Source organism: Branchiostoma lanceolatum, chromosome 1, assembly GCF_035083965.1.
Source record: "Branchiostoma lanceolatum isolate klBraLanc5 chromosome 1, klBraLanc5.hap2, whole genome shotgun sequence".
Lineage (NCBI taxonomy): Eukaryota > Metazoa > Chordata > Leptocardii > Amphioxiformes > Branchiostomatidae > Branchiostoma > Branchiostoma lanceolatum.
The window spans coordinates 15,033,250-15,052,928 of record NC_089722.1 but is presented as its reverse complement, the minus strand read 5'-3'; the positions used below and the strand labels follow the sequence as shown (position 1 = coordinate 15,052,928).

General features: G+C 39.3%; 1 protein-coding gene across 1 annotated transcript in view; it reads left to right on the top strand.

Annotated features, from left to right (window-relative positions):
* The first annotated feature begins 437 nt into the window (after positions 1 to 437).
* Positions 438 to 19,679, top strand: part of LOC136436813 (kin of IRRE-like protein 1) — a 53,893-nt gene continuing 34,651 nt past the window's right edge. Inside the window, exon 1 of the mRNA XM_066431167.1 lies at positions 438 to 493. The gene's annotated coding sequence lies outside the window, so the exon portion shown is untranslated. The remainder of the gene's footprint in view (positions 494 to 19,679) is intronic.

Sequence of the window (19,679 nt, the reverse complement as noted above, 5' to 3'; positions counted from 1 at the left end):
ATCTGCTACTGCATGATAACCTACTAGATTGTAGGCAAAAACCACTGTAACACCTCGCGCGGGTGCTTTATGATTCTACTGATTCAATACTTGCGTGTACTGTACAATGATAAAAACTGTTGCCAAGTAGCAGCTACTATTTCGTATTCCCACTAGGGTAATAAACGCCTTACAACAATCATTTTAAAGTGTGCTGCCAGTATTGGATACCACATGAAATTGTGACTGCGATACAGCATATTTTGTGGATGGAGGCCAAAATGAAAAATACGCTGGCTTCTGTGCTAATATTGTTCAGTTTCCACGTATCATAGCCATTAACATTCCGTAAAACACAAGCTATGGCTGTGGTATGCGTTCCTCTTCGCTGCTACTGATATTCTTTCAGTTGTCGCCAAGTATCAAAGAGAAAGTATTGCACGCTTTAACATACCTATGAATCTGGTGTACGGGTGGACACATAGAAGCTGCCACGGCAACGTTAAGCAGGGAGGTGAGTTTAATTCAATTACTCCGATTGAGTAACATTTAGTTTTTGCATTTGTGATGTGTTTACGCTTTGAATTCTTTAACAGATCAGCAGATGCCCCGGTCTATGTTCTGGCAGATACCTGCGTCTGCTTTCTGGACAATGTGTACGTCGCATATACTATTAGCTTGCCTTATGATAAAGATGTCCAGCAGTTCCATGCTTTCAAGTATACCATCCGGTGACTAAAAAGTAAAAGTGTGATATAAAAACGAAGATGCAGGTATATCGAATGTGAGTCTAATGTATATGAAGAGAAGAAAACTGTACTTCCGTAATTAAGAATATACCAGTATGTATAAGGTGTTTGGTGATTCTATTGGTTGATAACACCATACAAGTCACCATACCATCACGACTGCAACACTGCATGTAAATCACGTCTATGCTATCCCATCATAGTGAAAATAATGTCTTTATGGCTGTGTTGAAATATGGTCTACCACGTCTTTATGGTGATCAAAAGTCAGCATGATGAGCTTAACAGAGAGAACACACAGACTTCTATGGCTGTAGATTCAGTAGTTGTCCTGACAAATGTTGGCATTCCGAAGAGCGCTTAATCCCGATGGGACTGAACTAATGGTCGTTGTGGCCAGACTCAATCACCGAAACGTAAGTTTAAGCTTCGACGCAGTATTAAAATAATAGCGTTCCTCTCCTAAATGGGAATCCTGCCTTTTACCCAAATGTCTTGGTCAGCCAGGCAGTGCTTAAGTCCGGCATGATAAATTGATCATCATCTCCTGGGACTTAACGACTATCTGTAAAGACTTAGCTGAAGACCGTCCACTAAAGCATATCCCATGACACATATCAACGTGCATGGTGTATTCATTGATAATGCATGTTTACGCTTTCATTATCTAATAATCAGATTTTATTCTTCTCTTTGAGTCATAAAAACATATTGACAAAATCCTCATTTGTGAATTGGAATGACGCTCTGTTGAGGTTTGGTTTTAGGTTACGCTTTCAATTATTGAATATCATTGGATAATTCATTGTGCAAATTTCCTTTTTTAGTCATAGGTGTTAAAAATCTAGTTTAGACAGTGTAGTGGGCTAAGGACAGTACTGGTAAATTCATAATCTTCACATCAAATAAGTAACGTTTTGAACAGCGCTAGCTTTCAAAACAATTTGCTAGAAGCGTTGTTCCAGGCACCAAGGTTTGAAGCGGTAGCTTTGGAAGTTTTCTGTAATCTAATCTTCGTTGTGCAGTGTCTGCTGAATTGCGTCTTACCGAAGCAGGCAAGAGCCCTAAGACAGAGGTTATGGGAGAAACCGGTTTGATGTATAACCTGTCTGTGGACCGCTGGAGAGGTCATGTAAGGGCAAGTTTGTAAAATCATTCATATTGGTCCTTACCCTCCATTATAGGCGTCCTTGGCTTACACATCGACCATGGTACGTGGTATCCTATATTCTGCCTGGTTGAATTGATTTTCTTACTTTTAAGCCTCTAGGTAAATTGACTATGTCTAAATCAATCTAGAGAATCACCGATGAATCCGCTTATAGAAAAAACCTTCATAATGGATATTGTGGAGTTAAAAGAGTAGTAAAAGTATGTTTTGTCTATTAGCTTGACTGGTGAAAACTGTTGCAATGTAGCCCAGTGCCCAGAGGGGAGGGCAGTTATTGATAAACTTGATTGACCATCTACGTAGTGAATATTCCTTCTACAGTGGTACAAGTGTGTAAGGTACGTTATCCTTCGCGTTTGACACCTTGTGCCATCCACTAATCATGACACATTTAGGGGGTTGGAAGAAGTCGACCGCAGATGAACCATGACTAACAGATTGGCCAATTACGGAAGACCCACACGCCATTGCATCGTTGACATGAGAATCCATAGTCTTTCCAAGGAGAACACAGCCTATCACACTTAGTTACATCAGCTAAGAGAACAATTAACAGGGAATGTTTGTACACGTATGGAGTGATGGGCTGTGACATGGTAAGTAACAGTTTGTAGAATGCATTGAACCATGTTACCTATTACTGCCATTATCAATGGGTGCCGTCGTGGGGGGAGTCTAATGACTTACCGTACCCTCAGAAAACGTGTAAAAAAGACGACAGCTATGTGAACTTTAAAGGAGAACCTTATCTTCTGCGCCAAGAAGTCTGGAACCTTGTTAGTTTAGACATACTGTAAATGCGTTAATATTTGCGGGGGTTTAATTTTGTGGTAAGGAGAAATGTGAGTGTTCGCGGTGGTTTTGAGTTCGCGTTTGAAACAATAGTAGCGCTACGGTCACACAATGCTTTTTGCGGTGGTTTTAAGTTCGCGGTAAAGAGTTCACCGCTAAAACCGAGGAACATAAAAACACCGCGAACATTTATGCATTTACAATATATTTCTGTATATAGTAACATGAGATAGCTATTTGAGAATAGGTAAACTTTATAGACTACATATCTTTGCATGTTAACGTTCTCGATACATGGTGTGAAACAGAAGTAATGGCACTTACATATAGATTTTGGTCGAGATAGAAGCAAGATATCCCTTCCTGTTTTCCCCTACAGCGTTACAACAAAACTAGTACCCTGAAGATTTTAGAATGTACCATCATATTGGATGCAGCCCTCAATATGTTGTTTGTACTCACAATTATCCCCCGGGCATGTATTCGCAATAAACGTTGAATATAACAGGGGCGATTAAGAGTAACGTTCAGCAGAGTGAATTTACTTACAATGCATTCGTCTGGAAAGATACTTAGAAATAAACCACGTGGATATTACAAATCAAATATGCATGTTTAACTCACCTGGTGACAATGGTTTCTCAAAGTGCAATCTGTCACGGTCTTCTTGCATCTTCGTTTCTCGGCATCTGGCTAAAGATGTGAAGGAACTAAGGAGTATTCCCAGGAAATCAATGACAAACAGTAGCTAATGCATGCCACGTAGGTTTTATTCTACTACAGCTTAGTAAGGACATATCAACCTGTAAGGTTTGTACACGGTACGTGTTGGCACTAACAGTGCCGAAAAGATCCAATAGACTCATCTGCACAAGAAGGATCGAACAAATGTATTGTTTGGTCAGCCCTTTCATTGTTACTTGTGACCTATCTTGAGTTACACTCTGTTGTAGTTTGTGACGTTTGTGTTGCAGAATGAGATATCGGTTCTACCCTATTTGCGGAAAGATAGTCAATACTCTACATATTCAAGTGATGTGTTAGTGGCAATGGTTCAATATGTTACATCCGATTCTGCCTCAGGCACAATGGAGACTATTCAATCATGTCAGTTTACAAAGGAATCTTCCCTATCGCCTTTCTGCAGATTTTGCTCTTGTCTTATGTCTTCGTCAGTGGTGACCTTGGTGGTACGTGGCAATGCTGGTCGTTGCACCTAGGATTGACTACATCTAGCATACTTTTAGTCCAATCTAAAGATTTAAAAAAAAATCCTATAACATTGTGAAAACATCTTGTAGCTGTTACGTCCCTTTACCCGTAGTTGTGACCTTTCCTGACAAATCCCATTAGGGAGGGTATTTTTCTGTGGACGATGAACTACGGTTAGGTGGGATGAAATAAGGCTGTCGGATCTGCTAAGCCATATACTATAGTAAGATCTGTAGCTCTCGAAGCACATAAAAGGTTGGAGCACCATTGTCTCTTCCCCACTAGTCCATCTATATGCATTAAACCCTGCATCAAAGTCACCAGTCGGGGCATAAAGATAGCTCTGCAGTTGATAGAAAAGCTTTATCAGTTTTGGTTAACGGCTTTTTCATGTCTAGATGGAGTTTATAATGTACGGGCTTTATCTACTTTGGCTAACGACGGCTCCATGTTTTGGTATGGTTTGATTAATGTTCTAGACCGTAAAGAAACACATGAGGAAGTGTAATCGTACTTCTGTTTGACACATCTTTACAGCTAATATCATAAAAGGTTCGACGCTATCTTTTCAAATATTCAACTTATACTTAAAAAGCTATTTCGGATTTTGATATAGATTTTTTCATAACAAGATATGCATGTGTATTGTAAATCTTTGTTATGAATCATAAAGTTGAATATGAAAAACATATCGGGCGCCAGTATGTCAGTTAACACCTAAATGTTTATTCATGCGTAAACGAATGCCATCTGCATTGAAAGTTTTCAACTGTTAAATATCATATAGCTGTGACAAAATTGCACTGTGTAGAGACGTGTGCTTATGATTAATGACAACATTCATGGTATCATCAATAAAAGATGGTACCCTCGTGACAAGAAGATAGTACCTTAATGACAACATGATGGTACCCTTACGACAAGTATCCAAGGAGACAGACGCCGTTAATCCACAGACAGTAGACTGACCATATCAACGCAAAGTTAAGGTGCAGTCTGCAAGTTTCACTAGCTACATAGATCACGATTTTTGTGACGATCAGATTGGCTGAAATAGTCATTATTGGTTTTAAAGTGCAGGCTTCATGCCCTTATGGCAACTTAAAAACTTCCTCGTGTACAAATGACATGCTAAACAAAGTAAAAACTACACCTCTCCCCGTAATCCATCAGATACAAAGCACGCAAAGGGAGACACTGTGTCAATCTACTCAGCATGCTGGAGGGAGATCTGAAGCACAGAGGGCGAGGCCCCCCTACAACACAAAAGAAACTAAGGAACTAAAGAGCTAAGGAACCTTCCAAGTTGCAAGGCACAGTGAAGGAAGATGAAGAAAGACTGAATGCAGCTGCAAGACGTTTCCAAAACTGCAGATGCAGTTACCAGTTGATGATGATGATGCTAAGACGATGGGTTAAGTAAAGGTATGTTATGGTAATCCATGACAGTTGCTTTATCAACAAGTCAGTCTTTCTGCACTCTTGTGTGTAGTTTGCCATGTTGAATTCAATCTTTTATCTATGCCAAAGAAGATGAATGACCATCAAAGACCGTTAAACAAATGGCAGTGAGGCACCACTGGTACAGCAGCCAACCATTTTCTGAAGATTGTGAAGCAAGATCGATAAGAAAACTTCAAGGCCATGTCTGAAGATCAGCTTGCTTCCACATTCATTAACTCTTGAGTGGTAGGATATTACAGAGCACCTTATGGCTAGCATAAGATAAGGTGTGTAAAAATGGAATGTCAGATTGGAATCGATGTCTTCAATGGCAAGTCTTTAGCAGCAACGTTTTACTAGACAAGTACATTAAAAGTTTATGAAATAATGAAACTTTTCTTGACATGTTCAATAAATAGTGATTATCTTCACAAATTCGACATCCATCACTCTTTTGTTGCATAGCGAGAAAAACGGCTCGCAATGGATTCATTATTTTCTGGAACTAATGACTACACAGAGTTTTGACAGCGGTGTGTATGATCACCTTTAACCTATAACTTACCAGGAACAAACTGTGCACTATGTTTCGTTTACAACAGAATACACGCATGGTAGTATAAGTGTCTTATCAAAAGAGTGTTAGAGAAAGATTCTCAACTATAAACTTCCATCTAGGAATTGGAACCTTTTTCTAAATATTCATTGCAGTGAATTCTGTATGCTTGCGTTTAAACTGTGTATTTCGTTGCCTTGATTGAATTTCGTACGCTCAGGTACACGGTAGCTCTTACATTATTTATTGTACCCCGTTTAGCGCGGCATTGCTATAATATTGTTTTCAGGATCTGAGTGTTCACTTTGCGAACCATTGTTCCACTTCGGGCCTGAGTTGAATAGCTGTAGATGGTGGTTGTGCCATATGCCGTAGGGACACTGTCGCGGTCCTTAGGATCTAGGAGGATTACCAAGCCGTGAATCATTTATGTCCAGGGACCACGTAAGTCCTATTGGAACGCAGACTGTTTCGGTTCAAATCAACGGTGGTGTAATGTTTCTGATACATATGGTCAACAACATAGTTGTAGTTGAAAGTTTACAACCACAAAGCTGAATTCTCTGGCTCATTCCCCGTCGTCGAGGATTAGTGGGAAGGGCAGGCCCTCTGATGGCTAAAGAGTCCTATCCTGGAGAGGCATGCTCGCCCGCATCGCTTGCAGATGAACTGGGTCTGGGCTGGTAGATTCTGAGCAGCCGCATTTCTCCTCCTTCGGCTCTCTTATGCAATTCTGGCTAGTAGAGCAGAGTACTACTTATTGAAGTTGTTAACCCAACTAAAACAGATGATTGCCAAACATATTTTACAGAGACAATGCACTTGCAATATCTTGTGGTCAGATTTTGCAAGTTACAGTAGCCACGATAACGCATATATGATGTGGTTTCTTTGAAATAATGCATTTCCATAGACATGTCAAGGCGGCAATCATCGGTATGATTGTTATCTAAAGTGAAAGAGAAATATCCAGAAACAGTGAATGTATTAAAGGTCATCTTTACCAGACTTCAGACATTATAAACTTAAAAATATCTCTTGACCCATACTACAATGCACCACTCATGGTAAGAGCACTTTTCTATCTTTTATCTCTTAGCTCATTATTGACATGATTTTAGTTATGTGACTCGATATAGGTGATGACACTTTAACTGCGATGTAAGTATCATCCCATGTACGAAATTGGACCCCTGATGATTTGTTTTTGCAGCGCCTTCTGTCACCAATCAAAAGCCTAACCCTCTCAGTGGACCCGCGGCACGTTGGCGGCGTGGTTGCGGCCGATCGAATTGACAAAGCGTTCAACGAATTTCATCGACAAAAAAACAATCTTTTTAGATTTTGAGCTTTGTGTGTTTTGTGTCTTTTTGTTCATACTTGTACATTTTGAATGGTATTCTCATTATACAGTCAGGGGGAACACAAATCCAGTTTAGGACCCAGCGACGCTGCCAGCGTGCCGCGGATCCAGTGATAGGGAGGCTTTAGGAACTTATCAAGGAATAAGTCCACTTATCAACCCGATGTAATGGTAGTTGGCCTACATTGTGTAGCAGAGCATATTCATATCTTACCATGCCTTGGAAAAAACGCTGTGCTTCTGGTTACGGTTCTGAAAACATTAGGGTTGGAAGTGATCCAACAAATACGTTTTAGCAATATAAAACAGAAATACCTCAGTCAGTGGTATTTTCAACATTTTTCAACTTTGCGCAAGCACAATCATATTAGTAAACTGAGCAAAGAAGTACGCATTTTTATGTATATCAATAGTTCATGGCCCTCATCTGTTAAAAAACGTCTGATATTCAGGGATTCGATTGTGATTTTTATCATTCAGATTTCAAATGGAAACCTTAAAGTTTATATCACTTGCCAACGGTCCATTAAAAACACTACGGTTTGTAGATTTTTGCTAGGGTCAATGGGATAACCGGAAACAAAACATTTTCCTAGGTCTTTTGTAACAAAACCTGATGGAGACAATGCTCTTGCACTACATCCTGTGATGGTTATTAGATAGTAGTAGTAGTAGTCCACTGCTGTTTTCTGATGCTGCAGTAGTCGAAACATCCTGCAGCCGCACTCAGTCTTTCTTCAATCCTTTCCACTTGGTCCGATTCATTGCGAGCTTCCTTAGCTCCCGTAGGTTCCTTTCTGACCGCAGCGATCCGTGTCCTCTTTCTTTCAGGTCTGCCCTCAGTAGGCTCAGTAAGTTTTTGCAGTGTCATCCTTTTCTTGTTATTACATGATCAGTTGGAATCATATCACATCTTGATGGCGCTCTTTCTTGTCCATTGCGGGATCTTTCACAGAAAATGCTGACAAAACTGTAGCAACTGCCTCGCCAACGCTTTCTTATCATGGGTATCATATGATACCGGGTGCTGATATTTTCCTTAATGCTCTTTTCATTATCTGGACGATACTAGTCGGTTGTCATTGTTTTAGTGACATTGCCTTAAAAATAGGTTGAAATAGTCAGAATCTTATATTTTCCGCAAATAGTGGTCCTGAACGAGGGCCACTGTTGAGAAGTTGGTAAGATGTTTCACTTTTGGTGTAGGTGTTGAAACAATTTCACAAGTTTGTTGGTAGTCCTTCGTAGTGTACTCATCATCACGGGGTGTGTGAACGAATGTGGCTTCTGGGACTGTCTACTACCACATACATGCAAGTGATAAATAGACACTTGCAGGAACGTGATCTTTGTTTACCGAAGACCTTGAGCACACCTCAGATAAATCGATTGCACGTCATTAAGTCGTTGGAAAAAGGTTGCCACACTATTGGGAAGTTTTGAGTGATGTCCACGTAAAGTTCTTAAATTTGTAAATATATCAGTGCATCTTTTTGTTACATATATACGAGATACTAGTATCCAATTGGTTGCTAGAAATCAGAACATATGATCCCACTACTATAGTTGACTGGTTTAATGCCAGTATAAACGTACGAAGGACGCTCATTGGAGTACATTAGCCCTGTTCTTAAATGAGGCATAAAGACTATTGTCTGCACGTGTACCCTTGCGTGATATTGAATGATTTAATGCATGTTGATAGCAAAGTCAACTGCAGTCCTTGGCTTTATGATTATGATTCTTTTGTGGATATGGTATGGCCTTTGCCATGAGACACACAAGGGAAAAGATTCACACAAAAGGTGTCGTGACGAGCTTTCAATGTGACTGGTCCTTTTAATGGCAAAATGGTATTATTACATAAATTCCCAGAAGGTCTTGACAGGTCAGAAAGTTGAATGAGATATGACTTCGCCCTTCAACATGGCCCCTTTGGCAAAAAAGTGGACTTGTCAAGGACGAAAGAATTCTACTTACTTTTCACAGCGGGGGAGAAGATTAAGCGTTCCACCTTTGGACCTAACGTCCCGGCAAATAAGGCTGGTGAAAAATGTTTGGTGTCATGCGATCGGAATAGGTACCACCAGGGAGGCCATCAGAGAGTCAGACAGATGGTGGTATGTCCAACCTCTAACAGAGAAGTGCAATGATTTATTGAAGCACTCTTTAAGGCATGGCTATCACGGCAACAATATGTGTTTTTTGTTAACGAAGAAATGTTTTACCATTGTATTCTTTCTGACAAAGGTTTATGTCTCTGGTGTTGTAGTTTTGTTGTTGAGAATATTTAATGTATTTGCGCGCTCGAGCCCATCATCAAGATGAAAGGGGCACCCTGTCCTTTAGACGCTTGATGGCAATGCACGTTAAAGCATTTGTCTGTATTACGAAAGAATCTATTTTGACACTGTCAATCCAACTACGTGATTTATACGGTCATCGACCCACCTTCGCACCAAGGGACACTTTTCGTTAGAAACGAGTTCAAACCTTCCATTTGGAATATCATATGTGTATATATGATCTTTCTGTTGCGACCTCTGCTTGTCATAAGCTGTGACCAGATGGCACATGATACCTAGATGCATTTCTTAGATTCGTCTTATCCACAAGGCGTCGTTTGAAAGCTCAAGAGATTGTCGTTCAATCTTGTCTGGTTTGATCATTCACGGTCGATGGCGTGGTTTCGTATTGCACTCCGAAAGGGTCACATCTTCGCTGATGCTGATGCCAGGTTACCCGTGAAGCTACGGATAAGTATGAGAGTTTCCAATTGATACTGTTGTGCTAGTAATGTTCTCACATGAGCTTCCTAATGCACTACTTTAGGACAACGTCATCATTGTCTTTATCTTGTGGTTAAAGAACGTACGTTCGCATGCATGAATGGATATATTAAGTCTTAGACATTGCCGTTGACGCACTTCTACACAATTATAACGTTGTGACCAATGATAAGGATAACTTCGTATGCTGGTCCGCTGCTCTTAGTCATTAACAGTATTCATAAATAGTAACTTGAAAGATCATTGGTGTTGGTCGAAGTCGTTCTGCATCAACGTTGAACTGTAATGTCCAACACACGCAAGATAAAATGTCAACCAAATTGTCGACTGATCAACTATAGTCTTTTTCAAGGAATGAGCAATCCACTGCTTCTATCAAGTAACGTTATACAGTTGATCAGTCGAAATTGTTGATGATTTCATTTTTGTGCATGTTGGAAATTACAGTTCAACTTTGAACATTCATTAATCATAGATCATAAACACTACATCAATCATGTAGAACCATCTCCATTAGCAACACTATATCCCATCCATGGCCGATATATCAAATTTCTTTTACTGACATTAATAAACTGTTGTAGTCCCTGGATATAGATATGATGATGCATCGTTATTGTAGGGGGACGTTTATTTGATACTTTTGCACTAACATGCCCATGCTATGTAGGCCATAAAGTAAGGGTTACAAGCATCTGAACATTATTGTCCCCATCTCTTAAGCGTTTCACTGTATCCTTATGAAAGCGTACGGCACTAAAACAAATCATAAGCTACATCATTACCGTGTGAAGTCAGACGAAGTATAAACGTTAACCTGCCAGTGAAACTTTATTAGATTCTGCCTGTTTTACAACGCTTACAACCGTGGATCACAGTATCCAATGTCCTTCATTGGATCCGGCTCATATTTTTCAAACGCTATGCTTTGACGGCCGCGTTTTTAAAAACTGGCTTACATGCATCAAAATTCGTCTTCAAATGCAATTAGTTCCACATGCGTGACAGAAAATGAATAATTACAACGAAAGGGAAGACGTACGCGAACAAGGCAGAGCGATGTAGAAGATTCCAATATCGAGCTCAGCGTACTGCAGTCTTAAATGTTTATAACCAGTCGCATCAAAAGCAGCAATCACACATTAGCCAAATATTAATATGTTAAAAACTATAACTTCTTCAATGACAAATTAGCCAGATATCAAAATGCTGAAATTGATAGAAACTTCTAATATGTAAGGTGCAATATGTTAACAACAAGAGAAAAGTAGTATCGTATGATCATGACAAATGGGAATTTTCATGGATGTTATGGATGCACTGGTGAGATTGATACCCTTGATGTGAATCATTTGTATCCAATGATGCTTTCTCAGATACAGTTGATCGAATGACATTTCTAATCAAGATATTGGATGTGCATAGAAACTATTGATGTTTTGATGACCAATGAATTATAAAAACATGGGATAGTTGTATCACGGCAATGTATATGAAATATGAATATATATGAGTATACAACATCCATATGCTGTCAAACGAATGGTTTCACTTCATCAGCGCTTCTGTCGAGCGACCAAGGACATTCTGTAATTACTTGTCAGTAAATCACTGTTGACTGAAGTTCCATTTGTCTGCTATATTTCAAACGCCATCCCTAGTGGAATATTCAATTAGCTTACCACTTGATCTAATCCACCAGTGTTAGACTTCACAAGGAGGTAAGCGGTGGCGTTATTACAACACCTCTTCTGTGCAAGGGCACTTGTTCTGTCAGGTAGGGATGCCTCCTCGGTTATGTTTCTGTAATGATGTAATATCAAGCGTAAAGGTTACTTCGACCTTTGCATCTTGTGTGTCCCGTTGTGGCTTGTTTTCGCCTTTCTCTGGTATTGCCACTGTTTATTCCGCTGTTTATAAGGAGACCGCCAACTCACGTTAGAGGTGATTTTATCGATTCATTTTGTCTTACCAATGGGGGAATCCAAAACGCATGAGGCCTACTTTTCTTCGTTGTCTTGCAGAATGTGTATCGTGTGATATGACCAGCTGCCCAAGCCTGCAAGTACAGTGAAGGCGGCAATGGTCATAAGGTCTGTCGCAGCCACCGTTGGGTGATGTGTTGGCAGCGCATATGATGCTTGTGGTGCCTTGGTTTTGGCACAGGTAGGTGACACGCTTCACTGCACATAGCGTGTTTGCCAACATGGCATTATTGCTTGTGAAAGGTCGGTTCCCGAGGTGACAAATTCATTCGTGCCCGATTAAATTTCCCCGGGTAAATCCAAAGGACTAAGTCGTGCACGCTTGCCGATGATGGGGACACATTACCAAAGCCGCTTCTTTGTGTGCACGTAATCTTCAGGCACATCAAAAGTAGCTTTCACTCAGCCATGTGCATTCCGTTTGAGTACTCATCACTCCAAGGCCAACAGGAATGACTCTGTATGCTTTCTAACAGTCAGCATGTTTGTAAATCAAAGTCTATCGTTGAATGGGTATAGGACCATCTCAAAGAACGGGATTACCGTTTCCTGACCATAACCGAGCTTCCTGTGATAGCTTTGCCTTTAGAACAATTCCATCATGGCAATAATATCTTGTTAAGTGTTGCCTTCAGACACTGTGAGCTTTCTTGTACTTTGGCACTGGATTATTAGAACGTATTTTACCATGGAGAGGCAGACTTACGCCATTCTCTGCAGTATTCTGTAATCCAAAGTGCGTTCCCATGGTCATTCGTTGAAGTGCACTTCGCTATTCCATAGCCTTTTCAGATGGGTAAAGGACAAACGTATCAGCCTAATGGAGCTCCTTTAAGTCTCAGACGCAACTTTTCCTGGGCATAACACTTATTCAAGGCATTGGTAGGCAGAACAGAATGGCCACCTGTCGAGACTTGTAAGGTTGGTGGACTTCTGTCTGATGTGAAAATAAGACAGAGGCTTGCTGAAGATGATGTCATTTACCAGTCACCATCTGCCGCATCGCGGGTTTCACAATCCCATATCTTTCTCTGTAAGAAGAATAGTCGAGGCACTAGAAAGAGGTAAACCCTCCAATGCCCAGGCCTGGCGAGACCACTCTCATAGATGAGAGGTGAATGAAAACTGTCATAGGGTTTTAAAATGTTCAGCACTATTTTTTGCTTGCTTACTTGCTTGCTTATGTCGAGACTGGACGGTCTCGAGTCGTTTACTGATGAATGATCTATCAGATTTTACCTACCACATCAAATTGAATAAGCAAGCAATAGCTACCATGTAGGATCGATTGTCAAATGTAACGAAAATGAACAAACAGGACAGTGATATTCATTGTATATTTATGATCAAAATGGGCTAAATGCATAGAGTTGATAACCAATTGAAATTAAAAACTATTGAGTGTTATAGATTGTCTATTTTAACTTGGTACTACCGCTTTAAAGCCTTAGCAGAATGTGAAGTACAGACTGCTGTAAAAAAAATACTCTGGATTTCAGTCTAAATTGCTTTCCTGCAGCATATGGTGGATGGAGTTTACGACAAAACACCATCTAAGGGTCGTTTTATTATCTCTTGGCTTTCCTGTGTCGGAGGTTGCATCTACTTTAAGTCATAAAAGATGTACACATTGTAACGCATCTCCGATACCAGGCAAATGTAGTTTGAAATTCCTACTTCCTAAAATTATTTTTAAAATATCAATTATATTTGTAATTAAGATTGTAGTTTGATTTACACTTGACTATCTAGCTAATTACTCAGATTGCTATACCATTACAATAGCATTAATGGATGTTTTAGCCGTTCGTTCATTATTGGGCAATAAACCTGTCTGACAAATTTGTTCCGCAACGGTTGTGTGCACAAACTCCACAGGTACGCAATAAAATGGGTAAAAGAATAATGGTTAGGTATTTCATGTTTTGAAAATAAACACATTACAAAAATATGGCACACTTTTCAGCTCAGTCAGTTAGCTGACTTAGAAGTTGAAATAAATGATATTTAGGATCATGTGTAAAGATGAAATATGTTTGTAACCTTCAGATACTGTAATCCAAATCGACGAAAAAACACGCAATGGTCCTATTTTTATTCACATATGTTCTATACATCACTTTGGCGCCAGGGCTCTTGTATCTGGCGTCTTGTGCTACCTTCGAGGAAATGTTATCACGAGAAGAATAGAAAATTCGATAAACGGATTTGTACCAACGAGCCGTTTGTCAGATAGGACAAATCAATCGTTTAATCAAATCGATTTGGTTCTTTTTAGCCCCCGTCTTGAGATGCTCACACCATTTAAGTCGCACGCATCTAATTCACCTTCGTTTTTAGGAAAGTAAAGGTTAACTTGTACTCATTCTATCTGAAATGAGAGTTCTATTCATTTTAGTTATGAGCCGCATCTGCTAGGAGAGAACCAAGGATAGAAGAGTTGGTTTGGAAAAGGCAGACGTCCGACGTAATGGAAATAGACGTTTCTGGATCCATTCCAAAAGAACACTTCCCTCCAACGAACGGTTTTGATGCAGCTCTCATTTCTAACACATGGCCTTCCTCCATTCTTAGAGCTGAAATATTTCATCTGAGATTGAATGCTGCTAATAGCATTAAAACTGACGTGCGAACAGAAGTTTCTTCTGTCAAAGTTCCATTATGTATATATTCTCAACAACAGTAGGTTGTTCAACATGTGTCTAAGGTGAAGGTAGTTAGTTTCCGTGCACGGAACAGAATGAGAGAAAATTACGTACATTGCCGTGGATTTCTATTTCTTCACTCTAATTAAAATTTCATGATTGTACACTCTGGAAATTAGCGGGCCTGTGTTATAATGAAAGGGAGGAAGTAAATGGATCATCGCCAACTTTGTTTGACCGTAAACCAAAACTGATTAGTTGACTTCGTTTCAGCGCTAGGTCGCTTTATCCTTTCAATTTACCCTGCAGTAATTGCATACCTTCTGCTCGACTTAAAAGTAATCTTAGACTGTGTAAATATTGTACAATGGATACAGTGGAAGATGAAATACATTTCATTCATAACTTCCCTCATTATGAGAATGAAAGAAACAAGCTCTTCGAAACAACCAAAACAATATTCCCGAGCTTTTACCATCTAGAAGACCTCCAAAAAAGTACATTTCTATTAAAATCACAAAACCCACTAATCATCAAAGGCGTGGGACTTTTCATCAGCCACTGCATCCCAACAAAAAAGTCGACCCCCCCCCCCCGTAATGTTGTATGTAGAAATATTAGTTAGAAGGCTAGAATACACACTTGTTATCATTGTTACCCTTTCTACTGTTTGTACCCTTGTAATCAGCCTACGGGTATGAGCTTGCAAATAAAAGTAATAATAAAAGTTATTTAAAAATAATAAACCAAGTGGTCTTTACCATTACGTAATCTACTTTTTCGACGAACGTTTGATTTTTGCTGAAAAATAGTTGGGATGTGCCGAAGAAGTGCTAACTTTATCGCGTGAGGTCACGTACTATGGGCTGTAAAGGATCGGGACTGCATTATTTATCCCACTGCACTATAAAAGATTCAGACCGTTTTGCCCCGGCAACACCTGCTAGGTTGTGGGTGTCAATGGCGTTAATTGGATTTGCACAGTCGCCAATCGTACAGCTTGTGTGCATCGATTCCTCGGAGACTCCCTGGGCTGATTTTAAATTCTCAGCTTCCAACGGCTACTTAGTCATACTCCAGACTATTTATTAGTAATAGTCAACTTCGATAAATCTTTGCACCAATTTCACACTGCCCGGAGGGAACAGTAGAAAGTTAGCGAGCAAATCGCGGTGGGCTCATTCAAACAAGAAAGGGAACAGGTAGATCAATAAAATGCTTACAGGTATTATTGGCCTTCGTTATGTCTGTCTTCAGGTCAGCTTATTACTCAGTCAAATTATTTCTATTCTTATTTGCTAATAACTCGTAAGAATTCATATAGAATCATATTTAGCAAACAAAATTTTGAATGTTGAGAAACTGTGATCAAATCTTTGGAGCAGAAATGTAATGATTCTTGAAAAATTCCTGTGTTTTGCATCCATCTTGAGAGCAATAATAGAGGTATGTATGAATTGGGGGTGTCGATTTTTGGGCTATTGCATTCGACTTAAATGATGCCTGTACCTAGGGTATTTATTAGCCTTTTATGACATTTTGCAGATATGTATCAACATGATAGGGAAATCAGTTATACTTCCAATCCACTAGGGCGGTGACCTCATCGCTCTCTGCGACCTAAAGTTTAACAGAGAGCTCAAACAATTTTATAGATAAAAAACAAATGTTTTTACGATTTGTGTGTTTTATTGCATTTTCAGCCATACTTTTACATTTTGTATGATATTCTTATTATGAAATTAAGGGTTACACAAATCCAGCTTGTGTCGCAGCGAGATCGCAGTGAGAGCGCCGTTTAGTGGAATTGGGGCCGTAGTGCGCAGGCTACAGACCTTGACATTAGATCCATTAGAACCTTGACGTAAGATCATGGCCACCATATGGCCGGCTTTGAGATAGAAACAATCAATTGGATGTCACATGGGACCACAAAGACAGGGTAGACGACATTAAAGTTGACATGTGGAAGGCAGCACTCTTTCTTGTCGTTAAATATTTCTAAGCTAAGCACGGCTAAGCTATTACCTACCCACATAATCATTGTACAGCATTAAAATCCATTCGCAGCCTTTAAATGGGTTCATATTCGGAAAAAGTTCTTCAAAGTACTTAAAACTTTGTGACATCTATGGCAACTATGAGACATGTGATGTGTGCCCAAAAAGCATAACTTTACATTCAGACAATGGCAAAGCAATAAGGAAACCGATGCAACTTTTAAACCCATTTAAATTTCAGTTAGAGCGAGCAGGTCATGGAAGTTTGCAATATATACATGTTTATATACACATATCGATATTAGTGATATCATATGGAAGAAGATATGTCAATGATTCATAAACATTGATTTTAGTATTGATCATTGATCTCTGTCTTGTGATGCATTTGAGCCATGCTAGAGTCTCGAAGATAAATGGACATTCATCCAGCGTTCTTGCAAACAGATACGGCATATAAAAAAGCTTAGTCCATTTGTAAAGTTTATTAATGATGTTGAATGTGAAGGCCACCAGTGTTAATCCTGCGATAAAAAAAGAACCTATGTCTATACATTTTCTTTTTCTCTCGTTTCAAGGCATCCTGATTTGAGGTGAAACATGCTGCTTTTTCAAGTAGCTAGTGGTAGTGCAATACGGCTTCGCTACAGCTCGCTTTTTGTTGGCCAAGCGGGTCATCCCTACTCTTCTCGATAAGTGTGTTGGGTTCTTTTACGTGCAGAGGTTTGACGCTTGAGGCTAATGCCTGAAACTCCCTCATACACGGGACCGCCGAAATTACGAATGCAATCCCTTACAACATGTCCGAGCTGGAGTCGACCCCTAGGATCGAACTGGGGCCCTACATAGCGTAACCAAATGCTTGATCCATGCTCACCACAAGAAACAATCCCACGTTACCATCTGCATCTCTCTCCAAATTCCGTGCTTCTAACCCATTTATTTCCTAGGATTTTGTTGACCTCGAAGTACGTGAGAAAAGTAATCCCCATCGTCTGACTAACCCATTCGTCTTTATTGAAATAAATAGAAACCTTCATGATCGCCATTACAGATAAAGTCGGATGCTGTGATAGATGACACTAGGCTGTCTAGTTGCTATCTATGCACCGCTGCGTGGTGATGAGGTAGGAAATACAGCATGTGCAGGTCTCTGGTCACCTTACAGTGTTTGATACAAAAGCTGTAAGAATTGCCAAGGAACACGTAGAACTGATTTAAGTTGTATGTCTCTATGATGCTGCTGGTTGAAGTCTAAAGATTTTGGAGTAAGGTATGTGTCTGATTTTGTATTCTAATTTTAGCTTACCTAAACGCTATTTGTCGACAGAAGATGCTGAAAAAATGCGTTGAATTCTCGGCATCAGCTTCGAAAGGTACAAGGCATTGCATCGGATTTATTGCAGGTTTCAAAATAGCATATGTAATGCCTCGTGTTGCCAAAAAAGCGTCTCATTTAGCAAATTTGCTTACAAATGATGACTATAGTTATTTAGATTGATGGCAACCAACCCAAATCCTGCATGCAAACCATCTATCTGATCAACACGTTGTGCAAGTTAGGTGCCTATATTCTATACATGTTTGTTGTATTCTAATCATGGAAATGCAATCGAGCTTGAATAGTGTGAACAGTGGATCTACATTATGTTTGTCATTGTACAACACAGATATACAGATAGATATACTCAAACAATCGCTTTTGTTCCTTTCGTTAGCGATGTATTGTACACATGCAAACCAGGCTGATCTAAGTAATGGAGTTGAATCCGAACAAAGACTTTTGCAAAGTTCATCATATTGAAATTGACAGCGATTCTGCTGATAAAGAACTTGTTGTTTGTTTTGATGAATGAAGTGTATTAAAGCCTTGAGTATGCCTCACATTTGCTAAATCCTCGATACATCAGCAATGATCCATTTGCTACATAAGACTTACAAATGAGGTCATCACATTGCTCCCTGTATTCATGTATGTGTACTTAAAACGTGTTGGATCTCAGGTAATAGATGCAAACCCATTTATATAGTATAGACAACCAGTTTAGCCCTCTTCACATAATACCCGTTAATAAAGTATGCCACAGCTATATCACGGGTGGGGATGCCATACAGCAATTCACATAATCCTTTAGACAGATAAAGAGTCCTGAATGTGTCTCTTAAATTCATGTTTGTCAAGGGCGAATCGCATTTAGTCACTTAATAAGGGCCCGAACGATGGTTGAAAAAGACTTATTCTGTATTATAAAATGTTAAAGTTAATGCGATTATCACTCTTGAAAGGTGTATTTGATATACTCACTATTATGTACAGATTTCAAACACTGTGACATACATGTCTATCTTTAAGTTTGTTCATTTGAGACATATAATATTATTGAGATATCAATAATCATATATATATATATTTATATATATATTACAAATTAACCAAATGTAAAGGTCGACATTTATAAGGGCGAAAAACAGCGTACTGCAAAGTCCATTGTATTATTTCCTTAGTGTAAACTTTCTTCACTACAAACACCCGAACTTGCCAAAAACGTTTATATAATTATATATTAGTAATACCTAGTTTGCACACTAACTTCGACTTTAGTCACGGTGTGCAGTACAGATGAGCCATGGAAATCCACATGTTTAGAGGCTTGTCTTATAAACGTAGGCTAATGAATACAAGAGCTAAATGCTTAATATAGCCGACTGTACTTACATATTAAGATATCTAGTAAACAGAGATAGAAACCTAATGTTCTTTTCCAAAGACATTTTCACTTGAATTCACTATATTCCTAACATATATATACAAGTTATGCCTTACGATAAATCATACTCTCACTTATCCTTTAAGAAGATATTTCTCCATTTCCACTTTTGGGCCTATCTCGCTGATATGATACCTTATTATTTTCTGGAAATGGAACGTAAAAATAGATATTGATTCTTACGTTCACTGTGATATACATTTAGATTACATTACTGATGTCTTTTA